Raw genomic sequence first — 22742 nt, forward strand, 5'->3', positions numbered from 1 at the left:
AGTATACTCACAATATATTACTAATAATACAGCAATAGTAATGACAATAATACTAATAATATATTCTAAATCCATGACTAACAATATATTTTTCACAATAAATCACAATTTTCATTTTACCTATATTAAATATTTAGCTATTTTTCATAAGACTGGTAACTCTGTTTTCTCTTTCAGGGCTTTCAAGGTGATATACAAGGGATATAGAAATAGCAACATTTTTAGGGAAGATTTTGAAAACTGCTTGAAACTGGGAGTTAAGGGCTGTGTGCTTTAGATAATAACACACTTGGGACAGTACTTCATAAGGTTATATGAGCCAGCTCAGGCTATAAAAGCAATACTAGCAGTGGCCTGGCATCACGCTATGTTCTGGGAAAGCTGTGTTAATGAAATACAGTCTCAGTTTCTTGGGCTGGTGATTTTTTGGTTCATTATCAGAGAAATATAGACAGTTTCCTGCCCAAAACCCTTATGCCAAGAATTCGATGACCTCCACAAACAAGCTCAGCAAATTCCCATGATGTCAATCCCCTGGGCAGTTTTCCGAGATAGCAGTTCATGGCTGGGCCTTCTTAGAAATATTTCCACAAAGTGGGGAAAAGGTGGGCGGTGGGGAGCAACTCTGCCCCCTCTGTTCACAAAATAAGTAAATAAATCACACTGAGTCTGTCGAGCACTGCCATAGACTTTTCTCTCATTAAAGAATCCCTAGATAATATTTTTTTCAGTAGAAATAGATTTCTGTTTTCTTTCTAGATCAGGCTATTCTGACTCAGTTATTCAGATTCTAAAGCAGGAGTTTAGTGAGTCAGGTGAGGGGTCCAGAGTATCATCTCCTGTGAAGGCATGCCTTGTTAGACTGTGCATTAAGCTCAGAAAGAAGTGGTAGGTTCATTTGTTTTGTTTCTTAGATTCCACATATAAGTGAAAACATACCATATTTGTCTTTCTCTGTCTGACTTACTTCACTTAGCATAATCCTCTCTAGGTCAAACCATGTTGGCACAAATGGCAAGATTTCATTCTGTTTCGTGGCTAATATTCCATTATATACACCACATCTTCTTTAAATCCAGTCATCTATCGGTGGACACTTAGGTTGCTTCCATATCTTGCTATTATAAATAATGCTGCAATGAACATTGGGGTACATATTTTTTTTATTAGTGTTTTTGTTTTCTGCAGATAAATACCCAGAAGTGGAATTGCTGGATGGTATAGTAGTTCTATTTTTAATTTTCTCAGGAACCTCCATACTGTTTTCCATAGTGGCTGTACCAATTTACATTCCATCAACAAACAGTGCATGAGGGTTCCCTTTTCTCCACATTCTGGCCAACACTTGTTATTTCTTATCTTTTTGATGACAGCCATTCTGACAGGTGTGAGGTGATAATCTTGTGGGTTTTTTTTTTTTTTTAATATTGCCTGGTGAGGCCAGGTATCTGTGTTTGTTTGTTTGTTTTCTGTAATCTTTTATTTATTTTTTTATATTTATTTTTGGCTGTGTTGGGTCTTCGTTTCTGTGCGAGGGCTTTCTCTAGTTGCGGCAAGCGGGGGCCACTCTTCATCGCGGTGCGCGGGCCTCTCACTATCGCGGCCTCTCCTGTTGCGGAGCACAGGCTCCAGACGCACAGGCTCAGTAATTGTGGCTCACGAGCCTAGTTGCTCCGCGGCATGTGGGATCTTCCCAGACCAGGGCTCGAACCCATGTCCCCTGCATTAGCAGGCAGATTCTCAACAACTGCGCCACCAGGGAAGCCCTCTTGTTGTGGTTTTGACTTGCATTTCTAAGATGACTAGTGATGTTGAGCAACTTTTCATGTGCCCAAAACGAACAAACAAATATAACAAGACAGAAAAACTCACAGATACAGAGAACAAACTAGTGGCTGCCAGAGAAGAGGGGGTTGGTGGATGGGCGAAATAGGTGAAGAGGATTAAGAGGTACAAACTACCAGTTATAAAGTAAATAAGTCACAGGGATATAATGTATGGCACAGGGAACATAGTTAACTATATTGTAATAACTTTGTACAGTGCATAATGTATAAAAATATCAAATCACTGTGTTGTGTACATCTGCACCTGAAAACTAATATCATATTGTAAGTCAACTATACTTCAATTAAAATAAAAATAGAAAAGAAGCGGTGGGTGAGAGGTAGAACACTAGTGCTGCAGGACTTCATTCTCCACTAAGACTCTGGTTCATTATACACACAGCAAATGGGTTTATCCAGTATTGCCTGTTCTCTTTCCTAGACTGTTAAACTTGAAATTAGCGGAAGATAAACTCACAAGATTGCATAGGAACCCAAACTTGGTTTCATGTGGAGAGGGGAGAGGATGTGGGATTTAGTGGATAGCGAGAGTTTTCTTCTCACAGTAGATTATTGCTATTTCAACGTCTCTCTGCACTTGCCTCTATTAAGCAGAACTGTTGAAATGATATCTCCCACTTAGACCATAAGAGTTAAGGTTAATGTTTATTTTTTAGTACTTCAAGGTTAATAATATTCTATATCTAGAGCACTTTGCACACAGTGACTGACACACTGTAGATGTTCAATTACATACTTACAATTTTTTATTTCATTCATTAATTCTGTTCAGGCAGGCAATTGGTCATCAGCCCCCTAAAATTGTTTTTCTTTCCTGCCCTCTAGGATTATTAGCGCTCTTCTGATATCCTTAGAAAATTTACCCTTCTATTCATCAAAACCTGCTTGAAACCATACCTGCCCTCAAAGCAGAATAACCAAAGTCAGAGAGGCACTGAGTCAAACATTGGCAGCGTCCATCGTATGTGGTCATAGCCAAAGGATCCCAAGCATCTTGGTGTCATTCCCAAGATCATCTGTACTGTGGAGCTACATGTATTAGACTACCTGCCTCTGATTCTGTTGAATATTCTATTCACCTAGCAAGCTTCCTTTGCTTTGATTCTATATTCACTAAGCAAGCTTTAAGTTTTTATTTCACTCCCATATAATTCTTCCGACAAGAAAAGAATGTTCACCACATACAATTCAATTTTTATCCCTATATTAGTTATTTCTCCCCCCAAATTAACAAATTAATATTCAGGTTTTATACACTGGTTTTGAAGCTTCATTTGGGTCTGTCCATGAGATGTGGCAGGAGTGCTAAAAAAAAAGTTCTTTCTGAGGCCGCAAAGCTGAGAAACAGATCTAGGCTTCAGAAATGAATGGTAGCCACCAACTGAGGTCTTCTGAGAGACATGGGGTGGCCTTTCCCCAGATGAGTACATACTCTGCAGCCCACGTGCTTTCCATACACTTGATGCATGTTACAGTAATTCTGTAGAAGACATTAATGATACTGCACTCTTTCCATTTGGCTTCTGGACCCAGACACAGATTCGATTACTGGCTTGTTCCATTTGGCTTCTGGACCCAGGCACAGATTCAATTACTGGCTTGTCGAAAGTAATCTATCCGACATCAAATGGACATTGAAGTGACCATTTCTACAGTCACCATACAAGACCACTGCACAGATCATCCAAATATTGCAGCCATACTCATTGTCCCTACACAATACTGTGCAATCACTCTGGGTGCGAGGAGGACCTTCACAGTGTGGATGACACTGACAGTATGCGGTCTTAACAGTGCTCCTGTTTAGCTGCCTACACTTGAAAGTTGAGTAGTACACTGCACGGCCAACTCCTTCATTTTACTCATTTTAACCATCAATGAGATCGGCTGCCCAGTAGAAGAGCGTATGAGCTTTGTCAGATGATCAGGATGCCCTGATGGGACTAGAATTGGTTAAATTCCTTATTATTCTTCTGCTTTGTTTTAGTCTTAGTTTTAACAACAACCACCAAACTTACTCTTATTTATGCTTTACCAATTTTATTATTTATCCTCATGATAAGTAGGTGAGACAGGTAAGGTAGATACTATTATTCTCATTAGATTGATGAGGGAAGAAGCTTAGAAAGGATAAATAATTATACCAAGCTCAACACAGTCAATAGATGATAGAGTTGGAACTTGAAACCAGATCCAATGATCTATGAAAATACTAGTCATGTATTAGTTTAATAGACTTTAGAATAGTGGTTCTTGCATTTTAGTGTACTTAAGAATAAGTTGGGACCCTGACTACATATCGAACTAATTCAAGCTGCTAGTTAGTTCCTCCTTCCCAAAACAATTGTGGTGAAACAATAGTCAGAAACAAAGCAGGAAAAAAAAAAAAGAGGGAAACATGGACCTGAAAATCTAACCAAAACCTGTCACAAACTTTTGGGGAAACCACGGTGCTTGGGTTGGTTAGTGATATAGACATCATAATGGTAAGATTGGTTAGATAAGAGCTATTAAATTAGCTGAATTCAGAGAAAAGAATTTTTAAAAGAAAATATGAAATGAAAGCTAAAAGATACAAAGAACAGGAGCAGAAGTATCAAAATTGGATATTAGACATTACAAGAAAAAAAGGAAAAGAATAAGGCAAGAAGAAAATATTTGAACAAACAAGATAAAGTTTGTCCAATTAAAGTAAGATAGAAGATGGAAAATCTAGATTGAAAATCCTTAAAGAGAAACAGGAGAAAAAAGGAAAGTTTCACACCCAGACATATTATTATGAATTTCAAAACATGAAAGAAAATATAAAAGTTTATGAGAAAAAGGACCAAAAAATTTTAGAAGGCTATTTGCTGGGTTAAAGAATAGATGCATTTGCGATATTAATTGGTATTGCTGGGGTTGCTCGCTATAGGAATTGCACCAGTTTATATTCACACCAGCAAAGTATGAGAGATGACTGCAGCTCAGCCAACATGGTGCATTATCAGACCTGGAATTTTTGACATTTTGACAATGGTGTCACCCAATGGTGACAGTATCACCATTAGTGGTGATAATAAACCACTCACTGAAGGTACAGCTCTGTTCTCAAAAACCATTAATACCTAAAAAGTAAAGTTGTGATCACTTTGAGTACTTAAAACGTCACAAAAGCATAAAGTCAGAAGTTGTGGAACTAAGTAGAAGTATGTGAATAAGGCTCCCTCCCACCCACTGCGAGAATTCCCCTCACCTCCACTGGAGTCACTGCCCTTTCCAGATCCTAGGCCACTTAGCACAGTTGATAGTGCAACTCAGGCCACGCACAGGGAGAACAGAGGCTGGCGGTTCTAAAAAGAGAGTTTCTTCTTTTATTGCCCGTATTAATCTGTTCTCTACACTCAAAATTATCTCCCCTACATCTATTCCATCAATTAAAGATTCACCAATTCATTTAGCATAGCAAGCTCCTTTCCCTCTCTCCCCCTTTCCTCCCCGCTCATTCTATTGGGTCTTTAGACAACATTTAGTTCACTGGTTCTCAACCCCCGCTGTACAATAAAGTCACCTAAGGAGGTTTATAAAACTCCCCCTGCCTGTGCCTCAAGCCAAGCCCATTAAATCAGAATCTCTGGAGGTGAGGGGTCCAACGTGTTATCAAGTCTCCTCAGGTGATTCTAGAATACAGCTGACAGTTCGGTTCCCCCTCATCTAGTTAATCAATTAACACTTCATGGATAGTGAAGAGCAAGCTTAAGGCTGCGGCAAGAATTTTGATAAACCTTGAGAAGTGCTTTTGGAGATGGCACATTCCGGAGGATACCATTTCTGGACAGGGCGCGGCAGTAAAGAATTTGTTTTCCCAGAGAGCAGCGCGAAAAACTTGGGAAAATTTGACATCTTGCTTTATTATTCCAGAATGCCCTGAAAATTTACTCTCTTCCTTTCTTATCACTCTAAAGGAAAGATTAAAAGTTACAAATGATCTCCCTTTCTTCCTGTCGCTTATTACTCCACACTTCACCCTCCCCCCCACCCCGCCTAAAATATACACATCTTTCTGTTTGTCATATAGCCTACTTTCCAGACGTTAAGTATCAGATATTCAGCAACACAGAAACTGAGTAGAATTCTTTTCTCAAAGAATTATGATTATCAAATGCATTTGATGCATAAGATGCAAATGTATAATGCATTTGATGCAAATGCATAATGATTATCAAATGCATTTTTCTAATATTTGAAGATGTTTGTCATGTTGAAGCAATTTCCCTCTCACTTCCTGCGTGTTTAAATGTGAATGAATAGGCTAATGTGTAACTAGGATTCTATCTCTGCCGACTGGCTGCTGGTATTTATAGCTAACCTTTTAGACAATAACGGCTATTCCAAACCTAACAATCCCATTCTGTTTACCACAGTCTTTTCCATATCCGATGCATATGGCCTGAAAATAGAATTTCCTTGATTCTAATCATTGCCCCCATTTTCTCCATTTTCCATTTTGCCGTTAAGTCTTCCTTTTCTCCGTTCTCCCACAAGGTAATTTTGCTCATATTCCTACTCAGCAATTCCAAATAATGAAAGCATGTCTTTTTGAAATAAATTTTATTTACACAGATTGAAAATATGATTGTGTTAATGACAGCACTACTTTGGTTATTGCAGAAAAGGGAAATAGGTGCTCCCTATATTTTTGGCCATATGTACACTGAACCCATTCATTCTTCTTTAATTCTATATTTTCATTTTGTGCCACAATAATAATAGATCCCTATTTAATGTGCAGGTAACACATTTTTGTTTTGGGGGATCTGAGTATAATAATTTAAGATAAGAGACTTACCTAAAACCCAGGCTGTATTGACACTAAAAGATTATACATTTAAATAGTTATGATATAAAATAAACTGATTCTTATTCCATAAAAGGTTCATATTTTTAAAAATACAGACAACTGAACTAGAAAATGATATTAAAATAGAGCTTATCAAATTTACCACTTTTTGAAACTTCATTTCACTTATATAAAACGTGATTGTAAACTCAACCTGATTAAAAGCTTAAAGAAGTTGAACTAGTGCTAATGAAACAATAAAATATTTCTTTTACCATTAAAGACAACTTGAGAATTTGGGGGAATTTTGATTTGCTGCTAACTAGCTATAAAGCAAGCAAAGTTATACAAATCCAGATGAATGAGAGTTTTAAAAGTGTCCTCAATATGGAAATAATTTGCTAGTATTTTCTCAAACTTATCAGAAAGTTGTTCTACATTTATGTCCAATATTTAATTTATTTAAAAATAAAGACTTCCTGCTCACCACATCCTTTCTCTTATAATAGCAATATGTGGCAAAAAATGTAAATTAGTTATTATGAATCACTTTTCTTGGGTTTTTTCAGTCCATTTGAATGTCTTTCACCTCCTTGTTTTATATCCCATTTTCCATGTCACTTTCCAAATGAGAAATGTCAGTCTGTTTTAGCTTTAACAGTGTGCGGCTCTTAGATAGCACTGAGGGTTAATTGGAATTTTCTGTCTGGTTACATTCTGAAAATTAAAGAGTCAGTTTATCAATAAGCCTGTGTTATCATTTCCATTTCTGCTGTTCCTCAAATTCAGTATGGGAGTCTGACTTTTATCTTTCATGGTAGTGATTGCCAAGGACAAAATTCTTAGCTATGGTGATTTTCTGGGACATCATTTTCTTTTTTTAATAAGAAAAATATGGCATCCTTAACTAGTTTATATTGTTTTATGGCACTTTAAAAAATAAATATTATGTGACTACACAAATTAAATGGAAAAGTTTTCATAATTAAAGAATTAAATTACTGATTACAAATGTGGTTTTCATCTTTGGTGTAATGTCGATGTTTAGGGCTGAGATAAAGAATCAAGTGAATTAACTAGAATGGAATTTAACAGGAATGTGTGTCACATTTTCTGCTTATATTTTTACAAATATTTAACAAGAACCGCCCAGTACAACTTGTGAAAGAAAAAGCTTAGAAGTTGTGTTGGATAGTAAACTTCATGCAAGTCAACAGTAGCTTTGAAAAACTGAATTTGTTATTTTGCTACATTATAATAGAATAGTGTGTTGAATAATCTACTCTTCTCTTTACTGGTTAGGTTACACCTGATGTATTCCGTTTAAGCTAGTCATCACAATTTATGTTTTTTAAAAAAGATAGAGGCCAGGATCCTGTACAGTATTTCATGGAACATATTTTATTAGTAGTTATTGAAGAAAAAAAAGGGTTCTATGGTCAACCACCGAATTAAACAGATTTCTTTACTACAAGACTTCCCAATGCTTTTAATAGGCAAAGCACAGTTTAACTCTATGAGAGAATACAGTGTGTACATTTTTTTCAAAGTAATTGACAGTAGAATTCTTTTTTCATATAAAATCTATTACCATATTGAAAAATAACTTGAGGGATAACTGGGTTCTACAGAATACAGTTGAGAAAATGCTGGTATGTTCAACTGGAACTTGATCAAAACAGAATAACCAGCCAAACATTTCTCCACTCCTGGCCTGACCTCCTCATCACACAGGTCTCTCTCTTCTGATCTCTTCTCTGTGAACTAGATGTTGTCTTGGAGTTTGGCTTATACTCAGATTAAAGGAAAAATATATTTCTTGCCTTTTGAAATATCTGAAGCAGACAGAAGAACAGATTTGCTTGCTACAGATTTAAAAGTTTTATGATTAAAGTTCAAAGCTGGGATATTAGAATGTGTGCAAACTGTTGATGGTGACATATTTACAATTCAATGCTTTCCTTTAATGTGGAAAACTTCTATTGGAATAACCGTATAGAGATGGAGTTTGTTACTGACAATCTCATAGCTTCAGATCTATAAGAATTTAGTCAAATTTTCTTTGGGAGTATATAGCACAGCAGAATACCATCATTTGCAATGTACAAAATGAGTCTAGCACATGCCAGATAATCTTTCAGTGAGCAAAATACTTGTAGGAAACACAAAAATTATGAAAGTAGATTCCGGAGCTACAGAGCACCCGAAAAGCCAGCCAGCGCAATCATTTATCTGATACTTGAATTCCTTCTACCCAGTTAAATGGTTTGGTAGCTAAGGAGATGACAAAATACCCCCACAGCAATAGTGTCCAAGCAGAGTTAACTGAATCAAGTGACCTTCACATTCCTCTCTTTACTAAAATATTGTAACTCTGATGTGAAGGATTAGATTTAATCCAAAATAGGAAATATTACACAATTTTACATATTGCATTTAAATAATCTTATGCTGATCTGTGGAAGGCAATTGCTGGCATTATTGCATCAATTGTTTTAGAAAGAAGCTATTTATTAAACTGTTGTTCCATTCACACTGCTTACACGCACCAGAGGCGGGAAATGGTTCAGAGAGGAAATGGAGAAGAGTTCATGCTTGACAAATGTCCTGAAAAATCAACAGGGGGTATGTTTTAGCTTTTATTGTTTCTGATCAGTATCTGATCTGCTGAGGGCATCTGTAATGTTGAGAGCTTCCTGCCTGAAGTTGACGCCATCTTCAGCTTAGCCAGTTGACAGATCCTGTATTACTCCTTCCCTCCCATTTATCATTTCTCAGATATTCTCAGTACTTTTGGAGAGTGCTTAGAATTTCCAGTTACACAGAAAAATGTAAACAATAGAACCTCCAGTAAGTTTGGGGAACCTAAAGCAGAGAGGATGTGTGCCTTATGCGACAGGATGTTAAAATGCTTTCAGTGTTAGAGTCTTTTCTTTATTTGTTAGCATTATTGTTTTAGAATTGTTGTGCTCTTTGAATTCAACCAGTCTAAATTTCTTTTTTTTTTTTTTTTTTTTTAGATAGTAGTCATCTTTTTCTTTTTAAAATTTATTTATTTATTTATTTATTTTTGGCTGTGTTGGGTCTTCGTTTCTGTGCGAGGGCTTTCTCTAGTTGCGGCAAGCGGGGGCCACTCTTCATCACAGTGCGCGGGCCTCTCACTATCGTGGCCTCTCTTGTTGTGGAGCACAGGCTCCAGACGCGCAGGCTCAGTAGTTGTGGCTCACGGGCCCAGTTGCTCCGCGGCATGTGGGATCTTCCCAGACCAGGGCTCGAACCTGTGTCCCCTGCATTGGCAGGCGGATTCTCAACCACTGCACCACCAAGGAAGCCCCAGTCTAAATTTCATATTCAGTCAAGACCCATACCAAGGCTTGTTAATGTCTTTGCAGCTCCCATAAAAATTATTTCTTTTTTATTCTTTTTGGCACCTACAAAATGTAGCCTGTTTTCAGATCAAATCTGTATTATTCCAGTAGCTTTTGAAATGGTCTCTGGCTCCACCACAATTTATTATGCACACCTCAGATGACTTTTGTTCAAGACATGCAGTTTTAGAGTTGGATGGCCCCTTTGGGATTCTTACCCATCCAGTAGCACAGGGACATTCCAAAACTCACTGTTATTGACTCCCATTACCAATATTGTGCTCAATGTCCTTTCCAGCCTCAGATCCCACTATTCTCCTACACCACCCTAATCCATTTTGTGCCCATCATACCTCAGAACTGACTTTTCAATTCTTACCCCTACTTTGCCCCTTATATTCTTTCTTCTCAACTTATTCTCCTGAGATTGTTTAATTGACATTTTATAATTATAAGAGGATGGGAGATTTGCACTCAGTCATGAGAAATAATACACAGGGGTCCCTTGGCAACATTTTGCAAAATTATAGTACAATATCACAGCCAGGACACTGACATTTGATACAATCCACCAATCTTATTCAGATTTCCCAAGTTTTACCTATTCTCCATTTTATGTATGTGTGTGTGTGTGTGTGTGTGTGTGTGTGTGTGTATGACACAATTTTATCACCTGTGTAGTTTTGTGTATCCACTGACATGGTCAAGATACTGAATGGTTCCAGCACCACAAGGATCCCTCGTGTTGCCCTTTTATAATCACAGTCACCTCTTTCCTCCCCAGTCCCCCAGACCTAACCTCTGGAAACCACTAATCTGTCTTCCATTTCTAAAATATTGTCATTTCAAAATGTTCTATAAATGGAATCATATAGTATGGAATCTTTTAGGATTGGATCTTATCACTCAATTCCCTGGAGATTCATCCAGGTTAAGCTTTTGGTATGTCAATCATACCAATAGTTTTTTTAATTGCCATTTAGTTAATGTTTGTTGACTAGATAAATATATAATTTAATGATTGAATAGGGATAATGCCCTAATACCCCGCTTTTTTTCTGAAAATATTTGGTTTAGACACTTTTTGACATCAGTTTTCTAAAATATTGCATGCTTCCTGGTTTCATGAGAATTGAACATACTTAAAGAATATACTTTCTTTTATCACAATGACACCTCAATACTTAAACACGTCAGGATAAAAACAAACACTTCTGTGGGAAGAAGAATTACTTTGCAGCTCCCACACAAAATCTTGGATGAAACCCAGCTGGCTGATATGTAACAGAGATAGCACAAGCAGGAAACTGGGAAGATCTCAGATAAGGAATCCCAGAGCTCATCCTTATTAGCCAGGGTTCTCAACTCTAGCTATACAGAAGAGTTATCTGGTGAATTGTTCAAAAACATTGATGCTGGGGCCCCACAGAGATCAATAGAATCATAATTTGGGGGGGGGGCAGGTTCATTCAATTCAGAACTGATATTTGCCAAAGTGATTGTTTCCACTTGGCATCCAGCATTCATTTTGATTGAACAATGCCAGTTCTTATCAGTTTTTAAGTATTTTGAATACCACCTCTAATTATATCACACATTACATGATATCCTGGAATTTAACAGATTATTTGACCATGATTCTGAAATTTACATTAGAAAATTAAAATAGAATTCTAATGTCTTTGGTTGACAACAGAACAGGTAACATAAATTGTAAAGTCCCCTCTATAATCCTTATAAACAACTCACTCCATAAGTCTGCTTCCAAATCACCAGTAATAGTTACATATGTAGACAAAGCCCCAATATTTCCTTCTAATCTTTTCTTGTATTTGTTTGTAAACAAACATTTATGGACAACTTGTTTGTGCCTCATCTCTGTAATACATCCTTTAGTCTAGTCTAATGAAATCCTTTTAAGAAGTTTTGACAGACATTGCTGATTTCCTTCCAATATCCTCTGCCACTCTTCTTACTAATAGAACTTTATTTTGGAGTGGCAGTGTGTCAACTAAAATCTCAGTTTCTTAGCCTAGGTGTCCTTGAAGCTATGAATAGCCATGTAACATAGTTATGGTTAATGATGTGGAAATATGGTACCAGGTGGGAGGTCTAGAAAACTATTCTCACCTAATAAAATATTGACTAGACTAATATTGTGTGCACATTTTTGTCTGTCATTTTTCCCCATTATTGTTTCCCTCAATGCAGATGACATGAATGGAGGTGTGACAGCCATTTTGTGACCATGGGTTATACACTATGGACAATGGAACAGGAAGCTAGATGAAGCCTGGTTTCTTAAGCACCTTCACTGGATTTAATCTGAATGCCCCTGTCTTTTGGCTATTGAGTGAAATAAACCACTTATTTGTTTAGGATTCTGTTACATGGGACAAATTCAATTATGTATTATAAAGGAGTTGAAATCACCTAGGACAGGTAGCTTCTGTGTAAAATTATGTAAGTTACTTGCCCAGTTTCCATACATGTAGTTCCTTAACCATCTAACATAACATGTTCTACTTTCTTTTTTTTTTCTTTCATAATCTTACCAAAAAAAAGTTTTATTAATGGCAATACTTTATTCAACAATATGATTTCCAATGGAAAACAAAATTCCCCAGATAAGTTAAAACATTGAATCAAAGGATGGTGACCATTTATAGGATCATCAAATGGAGAGAGCACTAGCTAGCTACAGTTAGGCATCCCAAGGAGAGAAACTTGCCACAAAAACCTTAAGTTACAAAAAACAAAAAAAAAAAAGAAAGAAAGCAAGCAAGCAAGAAAGAAATAGCAAGCTTTTGTCAGAAATTCAATAATTAAGCCATTATATAGTACTTTACAATTTAACAGACGTTGGATTTGGTTTTGGGGGGGATGGTTTGCAAGCAGTATATATATATATATTTTTTAACATCTTTATTGGAGTATAATTGCTTTACAATGGTGTGTTAGTTTCTGCTTTATAACAAAGTGAATCAGTTATACATATACATATGTTCCCATACCTCTTCCCTCTTGCGTCTCCCTCCCTCCCACCCTCCCACCCTCCCTACCCCTCTAGGTGGTCACAAAGCATCGAGCTGATCTCCCTGTGCTATGCGGCTGCTTCCCACTAGCTATCTATTTTACGTTTGGTAATGTATATATATGTCCATGCCATTCTCTCACTTTGTCACAGCTTACCCTTCCCCCTCCCCATATCCTCAAGTCCATTCTCCAGTAGGTCTGTGTCTTTATTCCCGTCTTGCCACTAGGTTCTTCATGACCTTTTTTTTTTTTTCCTTAGATTCCATGTATATGTGTTAGCATACGATATTTCTTTTTCTCTTTCTGACTTACTTCACTCTGTATGACAGACTCTAGGTCCATCCACCTCACTACAAATAACTCAATTTCATTGCTTTTTATGGCTGACTAATATTCCATTGTATACATGTGCCACATCTTCTTTATCCATTCATCTGTCGATGGACACTTAGGTTGCTTCCATGTCCTGGCTATTGTAAATAGAGCTGCAATGAACATTTTGGTATGTGACTCTTTTTGAATTGTGGTTTTCTCAGGGTATATGCCCAGTAGTGGGATTGCTGGGTCGTACGGTAGTTCTATTTTCAGTTTTTTAAGGAACCTCCATACTGTTCTCCATAGTGGCTGTATCAATTTACATTCCCACCAACAGTGTAAGAGTGTTCCCTTTTCTCCACACCCTCTCCATCATTTATTGTTTGTAGATTTTTTGATGATGGCCATTCTGACCGGTGTGAGATGATATCTCATTGTAGTTTTGATTTGCATTTCTCTAGTGATAAATGATGTTGAGCATTCTTTCATAACATGTTCTACTTTCTCAATGATTATCTTCCCTTATCTCAGTCTTTTATCACATCATTGCCCAACTGTTGTTCATATTTCCACCTTACCCCTATTGCTTGATATGTGATCTATTTTTCCCTAGTTATCCTTTCATCTTTCCTCTTTGATTATAGACATTTGTTCATAGGTTTTAGGATAAAGTTCTGTACCAACCAAATACTTATATGCTTCCCCAGCAGACTGCACTCTGCCCTTTTGTAACCAGTATTGAGATACTACCCTCTGGCTAAAATTAATTATTTCTTATTCCACAAACACATCACATTCTCCCACACCCACCTCTCCCTAACAAGTTATCCCTTCTGCATGGACTGAATACTCACTTCTCGTATCTATTTAGCTAATTCCTAGTCCTACTTTTAATTCGCAAACCAGTTGTCTCCCCCACTGATAAGTGTTTTTTCCTTTGTGCTCTCACGGAGTTTCATATATATTTTTAATTTGGATTGCAATTACTTGTTTACGTGACTACCTACTAAGCCATGAATACCTTGAGGACAACAACAGAGTCTTATTAATATTGATGTTCTACCCTCCCCACACAGAACCTACTAAGCACTCAATAATATTTATTAAGTGAGTGTTGACTCTTAGTTATCCACATCTAAAAGAAACCAAAATGCAGATTAAACTTTCATAAAGTAACGTCATTCTGAACCCTAAAAGCCAGGAAGTAATTCTGTTTGTCTCCATGGAGTTTTCAGTCTAGTTCCAAACCTCATAAGTAATAGTTAACATTAAACTTTTCCTGAGTCCGGTATTTATCCAGCTTTGACATTTTGTGCATACATTTTAGCCAGGATGCACATACAACTGTGAACATATACAAATACGTAACACAATCCCTTTTGGTTTCAGGAGAGAAAAGGGTTTTCCCGATGTATACCCACAGTCACTAATGTTCTCAGGCACTACCCTAAGTATCTTAATTTGGGCTCCCGCAAAAGCAGACCCTGAAACAAGGATTTATGTGCGTATAGTTTAATTTGGAGGTGACCCAGGAAACACTGGAGGGGAGTGAGCAGTGAGACAGGGAAAGGAAGCAGTCTGGTAAAGGTTGCATTGTCCGGCCAGTTACCTGTGGGCATCTGAGGCTCGGTCCTGCCGAGCAGTCTTGGAAGACAGTGTGACACCTGACCCAGAATTGCACACTCGGTTGGGGGAAGCTGGAGGACTTAATCTCCAGCTCCATCATCACCCAAGGGCCGCTCCCAGAAATGTTGCTGTTCTGGCATTTTCAGCCTGCTCACACCTGGTCTGAGAGAAAGCCCTCAGGTAGAAGTTGTAGGTGTTTGCAGAAGGAAGCCTTGGGCATGAACTGTCAAAGTGAGAGCCAAGGGATGCGGGCGACAGCATCTGCCTTGTTAAGTAATCTAGAATATAAATAAGATTGCACGTTCTCTAATCACATTCCAAATGTTCCAAACCATCAAAAGATATTTTTTACTGTTGTTATTTGTATGTTCTAGAACAATGTTTAAGTAAGGATGTTAAGTATTAGAGTAGGATATTTAAGTAAAGGATTGATAGAAGGACTGTACAGAGAAGACTACTTAACTAAAAAGACTGTCCTTGAAAAAAGAGTTGAGGAAGTCTAGAATGAATAGAAGTCAGTGTAGAGCTGTCATCAAATTTCTGAATGACTGCCACTGTACAGACATATCTTTGTGGACTCAAAATAGAAAACAAAGACTCAATGTAAATGTAACTAGAGTTTAGATACGCCAGTTTGGTACACAGTGACTCTTACCTCATCCTTCCCATCTCCCATTACCAGATATATCCAATAATGTACACAAGCCCTTAATGACCAGATTGGGGAAGTCCTTTCCTGTTGATTCTAATGCTTGTAAGAAACAAGTTCTGGAATAAACACCTCCCAGATCCAGTACAAACATTCCCAGCTCCCACCTACCTAACAATGTACAGAGGCCAGCTCTTTTCATTTTGATAAATCTTTTTCAGGAAGATTATTGCCATTTTCTATCCCCAGGGCTTGATCTGACCCATTTGAATCCACATCAAAAAAAATTCCCCTAATTTTGAAACTCAAGAAGAAGGTGTTGAGTATCTTATATCCCTTTCCTTCCAGAAAACCCGTAAACTAACTCTGTAGCAAGTCCTCCTCAGAAAGTCCACATCAAGGAAAAAAAGAGTTTCTACTAAATCACAAAGGGTGAAATAAGCGTGGTGATGGATTTCCTGTTACCCTCTTTCTCCTGGCACATTTCTTGAAATGGTTATTGCCATCATGATTACTTGCCTTTCCAATTATGCCTCTAACAAAAAGAAATGACTGCTTGTGTTTCTATCACTGAAGGGTTTCAAACTGAGACTAGATTAACACTTGTCAGGAATGTTCTAGAAGTGATTTATACATCAGAGAGGTTGAATCAAATGACCAATAATCTCTTTTTCCAATTTGGAGATTGTATCTTTCTATGAGAATTTTCCAACTTGTTAAAAACGTATTTTCTTTGGAGGAGTTGTCTGTGCATTAAATTTTGCAGGAAATACTTCCATTAGGCCAAAATAGTACTTTCTCATCACAACATTTTTGTACAACTAAGCTATCCAAGGGGAAGTGGTGCCTCATTATCTGAACTCATTATCTTAGTACCGGAGTCAGCATTAGCCTCGGAAATACTTGTGCGATTCTGATGGGGGTTGGCAGATGGACTGATAGACAAATGCCCAGCTGCTTGTGGCAAATCTGATAGAGGAATCCTGGCTCCCACATTCACACAGCCGGCTCCTGACAGCGAGGACCCCGGAGCAGTGGACATGGCATCTGCCTTTTCTAACCGCCACGCACTACAAATGAGAAAGTGGAATGGAATGTTAATGTCTTAGCTAAAAACCCCGGTGAAATATGTCAAATGCATAAAGTTAATTATATCACACATCCATTAAAATCAAAGGAGACACAGAGAGAGAAGGAGACAGAGAGACCAAAAGTCAGTCATTTTGGAAACAATGGGCAATGGTGGTTTTATGGAATTGAATCCATTTTGTTTCAAGTCTAAGTGTTCATAAACTCAGTCTTCATGTCGTTAATGCCAAGCCTATTCCTGGATCTGAAGAGATAAATTCAAATTATTCAGAGCTTCGGCATGTTGTCCGAAGTTTGTTAGAAAAGCTATCATTTGTGTCTAAGTAATACCAAAGACTCTTAATGCTAGCCCCTATTCATGATTCCCAAAGTACATGAATTTTAGTAACTGGTATAAATATTATTGTCAGAATTTTTAGTAAATGGTGCAAATATTGCTTTGTCCAGATGGAGTGTAGCAATCTACAATGATTTTTCCCTCGTGTACATCTCATTTAAAATTTACGCGCACCTATTCCTTTTACCGTTAAAATAATTCAGTGTTACAGGCTTGAACATGGGCTGCATGTTCCATTTCACTAATTAACACAACATTGAAAGTTAGAAATAGTTAAAACATAGAAGAGTATTTTGAAAAGCCCAATACTCCAAAAAAAGATGCCATAAATTGATCTGCAATTCAATTCATTTGTGGAAAGATATTGCCTAACTTAGGAACTGCTCAGAAAACACTCTACATGTGAAAAATATGATTGAAGTTTGTTTTGAAACGTTTTTTTAAAAGCTTAAATTGAGCTCATGGATATTTAAATGAATTCCTAGGCAATACAATTAAAGTAGTGGCTACCCAGCAGAATGACAAAACTAGAAAAGCAAAATCATACAGAAAAAAATCATACAGAAAAATTGAACCCCTAAAGGTGTGTTGCTTAAAAGGGAAATTAAAAGCCCTCTCAACAGAAGGAAGGCCTACTTTGGAAACCCCGTCTTCAAGAGCTTTCTGCTCTGTGCAGATTAAGCTTTAATTCATGGACTCAGGTAGACAAAATGACATTACCACTGAGACTGGATTCAAAGTTAAATGCTCAATAAATGCCTTATGTCGTGGGTGGCTAACGGCTTCTTTGTCAAGGCCCCACCTCCCCTCTTACATTGAGAACACCCACCTGTTTTTACCCTCCGCTCCTCCACCCTACTCTAGCCATGTATTTATGCCAGGGCTGCCACTACCATTATATTATTATCTTGTTGCACCAGTCACATGGGCACAAAACTCAAACTACATCAATTAGAATCCTTCCCTGATGTTTTTAAAATTGGAACAAGGAAAAGAGATTTTCTTTTCTCATGGTGGGAAATTTGGGATGATGTGAGTTCTAAATCTGTGGGCCTTCATGTGTAAAGAAAGCTGCTGAGGAAATGAACACAAAACACAGAGAATAGAGAGAGAAAGAGAGATAGTCCATGTGACATTCAGTCCTGGATTCCTATTTTCCCAAAAGTCCTGTCTTCAATGCTACTTGACTTCCTGATAAAAATTCCCCCTTTTGGGCCAAACTAGTTTAAGTTAGTTTGCTGTTATTTGCAATCAAAAAGTTCTGAGCAATATCCTCTGTGTATGATGATTGCCTGATTGAGTGGAGCAGGCCACAGTTTGGTCAGAGAAAATAAATATGCATCCAAAAATATGTGCTGTATTCACTTTCATGTACTTTATCATTTGTGACCCACACAGTTACTCCAGCCACTACTGCAATAATCACATATTAACATTATTATCCCAGGAACCATCTTCCCATCTACATCCCCATTTTCTTCAAAGAATAGCTCAAACCAAGCTCGCACAGTGATTTCCCTGTCCTGGCTTCCGTACATGGTATATAACAATAGAAAGTAGAGAACTACCAAAAAAAACCCTGTCTCTGTTGTATAGTTTTTTTGCAAGTCAGATCATTCTGCTAATCAGCTCTTAAAATTATCTAAAATAGCATGATCACTAATGTTGCAAAAGAGGTGGTTTGATGCAACACTCAGGATTGTCTGGCAGTGACCCTGAGACACTCTTCAGGCTCCATGGGTGAGCTGAGACTTTGGGCTGTCAGCGGTATGGATTGAACCCAAACTCCCTGTAAGCCCCTAGCTCTTCTAGCACCAGGCACCTAGCTCTCCCAGAGAGTGCTTATAAACAACCAGCACCCAGACCCTGCTCGCCTAGCACCCAAGTGGACTACAGGTGGCAGGTCTGCTGTCACACTTGATACACGGGGGCAGCATCCCTCCCCCGCCACCTACGGCGCTCCAGAGAGCTCTTTGACCTCGTGAGGCTCTCTCTGGGGATAATGACAGTTAGATTGTTGCATGTACTCTCTTTTTGATGACCTTTATTTGTATGTTTTGAAAATCTGCTCCTCAAGAGACAGTATGTGATACGGTGGAATTCACCTCAAGCCTTGTTGCACTACAAGTGGCAACCAAGCAACGACCCACGTGGCTCTACGTGTCACGTGGTGAAGTGGCATCCCCTTGACAGACATCAAGCTTGGTTCTTTTTAACCACTATCCTCTCCGAATTGCATGCCGAGAACGAGTGTTAGTCCAGCTGCTTTTTATGCCTGAACGTGAACAGAGAAAACTCAAGGACGATGTCAGAGCTGAACTATGTAAATACGGTCTGAACTAAAGGGATGTGCTCACATCTGCCATCTCTTGGCTAAACTGAGTATCTGCTCTGATGAATTCAATTCAGCAAACGTATATCCCCTGTTTTGCAGTGCAGCATACTGTCCTAGGCACTTCAGGGGATTAGAAAATGAGCCACATTCTCTCTCTGTAAACAGACCTTTTGTGTGATCACAGATATTATATTCTTGCAGCAGCTTGCTTGTTTTATGGCTTGAACTTTTTTCACATCAGGAAGACTAATGCCTGGACTTTTCCAGACAGATAAACAGCTCTGTGCTTGGGGTAAAAATACAAACCTACCAGTTCAGTAGTTGCCTAACACTCCACAGAGAGGAACCGAGTGGGCTTTGCTTGGACGCTAATGGCAAGTTTGGATCTTTGGGACTGAAAGTAAAAGAGACACAGTACTGTGCTCAGAGATGCTGCCCGAGGAAGGGCCTGCAGTTGAATGTAAGCCAGTCTGCAGAGAGCGCCCAAAGTCCAGATGCCGCTCAGTCACGCAGTCTTCAAAACCAAAGGTTTTGGAAACAGAAATGGATGACAAAGCAAAAGGGTCAGCAGGACTGACAGTCAGCGGGGCTTGTAGTGAGGAGATAGGATGTAGAGAGAGGAGGAGCAGAGACAGGGCGTCAAGAACAACCACTGCAGACAGAGGACAGAGTGGCTTTTGTTTCCCAGAGGACTTGGGGGTACATGAGTGAGACTGGTTTAAAAGTTCAAGGCCAGGGCAGATAGCAGTAAATGAAAAAAATTATTCTTCTTGCATTTATATTGTACCTGAATTATTCAACTTTCTTGAGGCTAATTCCAATACTGCTGAAAACATAGAGAAGTGCTTTTTGTTTCCTCACCTTAAAGAGTGCAGGAACTACAGCTCAAACCTTTTTTTTTTTTTTCTTTCATCTTTCAGGCAGCATAAATGAAAGCTGTAAAGCAAATAACTTTGCTGAACAGCAAGATAAAAGTTATTTCTGAAATGTAATGTAGAAGCTGAGGTAAAACGTTTCAAATTTCGAAATAATAAAGCAATTTTCTGATAAAAGTTTTACAGAGCATTTTCTAGTAAAGTGACCTTCTGTGTCTCTGGTCAAAGCCCGTTTACTCATTTTCTCGCCCATTCTGTGAAATGCTTTGAACTAATGTCAGCTTATTAGCTTCCACTTAGGGCAAAATTTTTCAACCGCTGTTTGAAAATATGTTTCACGTATTTTATCTGACATCTATTCTTTTTCTAGGTGTCAATTGTCTAATCTTCTATTAACATTAAAACTAAAGTTTACAAGTTTTAAAAAAAAATGCAGTAGCTAAAATTAATGCAAATAAAAGCTAAAGAAAAAAATCCCCAATTATCAAAGAAAGAATTACAGTGACACTCATCTTAACAAGCTGCCATTTGCAGATGTTTCCAATAAATATATATGGGTACTTACTCTGTGCCAGGTACTGTTCAAAACCCAGGAGATCAGCAGGGGACAAAACATGGAGTCAGATGGAGTAAAGGAGGTGGGAGATTAACAATACATACATTATGATAATAAGTGGTATATAATAATATAAAGTATAGATCTAATAACGCAAATATATAATAATGGTAAATGCAATGAAGGAAAAATAAAGCTAAAGGGGATGGAAAGTGATGGAAATGCCATTTTAGATACGGGTTTTCTGGAAAGCAAATCTGGAACCAGTATTGTCTAACTGTTAAGGGCTAGTGATCTAAAGGCAAACAGACTTGGATTTTTAAACCCAACTTGACAATTCATTAGCATTACATTCCTAGGCAGGTTATTGTGTCTCCCTAAACTTCAGTGCCATAATATGTAAAGTGGGGATAATAAGAGAACCTTCTTCCAACGGCTGGTGTGAGAGCTTAGCCCAGTGCCTGGCACACACAATACTCCATGAATGTTCATTATTATTATCTGAGATGTGAAACTGTGATTTGTTTTAAAAAAAAAAAAGCATTCTTGCTGTACATCACTGCTAAAATAAGGAAGCTTCTTCAGCTATCATGGCATCATGATCACATCTATGGTTCTGACAAACAGACTTACAAGCAAGCTGCCTGGATCTCATCTTACGTTCCTCTCTGTATTTCTCCAGTGGTCAGTGGACTTACATTGTTTCTTAACTTAGTTTCCTTGGGGTGCTCCTAAGTCAGTTTTACTAACTGTCTCTTCTTTAGCAAAACGAAGTGTATAATTGTTTAACTGCCAGAGGTTATAATTGCCTTTCTGTTTTCCTATATTGCTTCCAATATGTGAACATTTTTTTCTAATTACCAACTTTCTAATCTATCTTCCAACTGGGTAATGCTATATGCTACAACCAGTGGGGGTAATTATAATAAGGCATGAAAAGGAACAAACTGGCCTTCATGTAAAAGAGCTCCACATATAAAAAGAATTCCCAGATTGGATTCATAGCAGCAGTGCCACGGGTAATAGATGTGTCCGTTCTGAACTGATGAAGCTTTTATTTTTTAAATACTTTCAAAGATAAGAACATCTGATAAAGACGGCAGATGATGGCAGACACAGCCTCTGCCTGTACTCTGCCTGACTTCACTGGCATCTCAGCACCACATCACCAGGACTGTTATTCAGCTTGACTGCATACCCCTCAAATCCCTTCCCACACAACCTGGTCATTCAGATTACCTGGGGTTTTGGGGGGGGGGCGGGAGGAATCGTCCAGAAAACTACATTATCAGAGTAGTTTATGAGAGAGATGAAGTGACCTGGGCCATGATTGGTGACAGAACCAGAACTAAAAAGCAAGTTCTCAGAGTCCTAGATCTCTATATCCATGCATTTTACACTCAGCTTCCCTGCTCTGAGTGAATATGACAAACTCACCCCGCAAGATAAACAAGCAGGAATATATTAACAGAGGCAGGATGGATTTTTGCATACAGTGTGGGTTTTTCTACAAACCATCCATAAACGCCATTAACACAGGCTGTATATAGCTGTAATATTATTTAAATTTATTCTACTTTCACAAAAAAATGTGTGAGAATACGAAATAGTAGTCTTAATGTTTTGATCAGTTTAACAGATAATGGGATCATGTGTATTGAGCAATAGCACCAAGACTACAACAAATCCTGTGAAAACCAAAGTTCTAGCAAAGAAACTGGAATGTGTCACTACGCTTTTGGTAATTGTACTGAACCAAAATAAATCATTATGGGGTGAGGTTTTATATAGAATCCATCTGGTGCTTAAATCCACAATGGCCTTTTCTTTTATATTTACTTACATGTGTGCATAAATTGCTACATCTCTATTAGGAGAACCCATTATGAA

The sequence above is a fragment of the Balaenoptera acutorostrata genome, chromosome 7 (assembly GCF_949987535.1).
Source record: "Balaenoptera acutorostrata chromosome 7, mBalAcu1.1, whole genome shotgun sequence".
Taxonomy (NCBI): domain Eukaryota; kingdom Metazoa; phylum Chordata; class Mammalia; order Artiodactyla; family Balaenopteridae; genus Balaenoptera; species Balaenoptera acutorostrata.